Genomic DNA, 699 nt, shown 5'->3' with positions numbered 1-699 from the left:
CCCATGTGGGGGTCCTATGTCTCAGCCTCACTCCTGCCTAGGACCTTTAGTCCTAGATAGAGTTCTTCTAGTTTCAGGCTTGCTCCTGGTCCTGAGAGCTCTCAAGCTTGCACAGATGGACTGGTGGTCATTTCGGCACACTTCCCTGTTCCAGTCCCCTGGCACCAAACTGGTGGCCACCTCAGACTTGCATTTTTCAGGTAATGTTAGACTACTAATCATTCAAATGTTCATAGGTCAGAGCACTGAGCATAGAAGATATAGCCTCTCTCCTCTCTGCTACCTACTGACTCACATGTGCCACAGTGGCCACATCTGTATTGCTTCTAGTTGGAGGCATCCAAGGTATTTTGAATTAGCCCTCAATGATGATTTCTGTTTGGCTCCTTATCAGTCATTTGATTCATTGTGTTATAGCTCAATCTGACAGATCAAATGAATCAATAAAATATAACCAACCAGTACTTCCAAAGATATGTTTTCCCCTAAACTGTGTGACACTGCAAATAAAATAACAGAAGTGAAAATTTTAAGAATTTTCAATTAAAAGAGAGATGAGCAGGAAATGATGAAGTTGGGAATTGGGTTTGGGTGAGGCAATCACTTTGAGTCCACCCTGTCAGTGTATAAAAGACCAGGAAATAAATTAACTTGAAAACATGAGGGGTTGAATGGAAAAGACTTTTTAGAGCCTGAAGA

General features: G+C 41.9%; 1 non-coding gene across 1 annotated transcript; it reads right to left on the bottom strand.

Annotated features, from left to right (window-relative positions):
• Positions 1-202: 202 nt before the first annotated feature.
• Positions 203-337, bottom strand: LOC116895034. The gene has a single exon (XR_004387220.1). It is a non-coding gene; the product is annotated as a small nucleolar RNA SNORA17 (small nucleolar RNA).
• Positions 338-699: the final 362 nt, after the last annotated feature.

The sequence above is a fragment of the Rattus rattus genome, chromosome 2 (genome assembly GCF_011064425.1).
Source record: "Rattus rattus isolate New Zealand chromosome 2, Rrattus_CSIRO_v1, whole genome shotgun sequence".
Classification (NCBI taxonomy): domain Eukaryota; kingdom Metazoa; phylum Chordata; class Mammalia; order Rodentia; family Muridae; genus Rattus; species Rattus rattus.
Note: the sequence above shows the minus strand (reverse complement) of the source record. Positions and strands in the feature narration are given on the sequence as shown.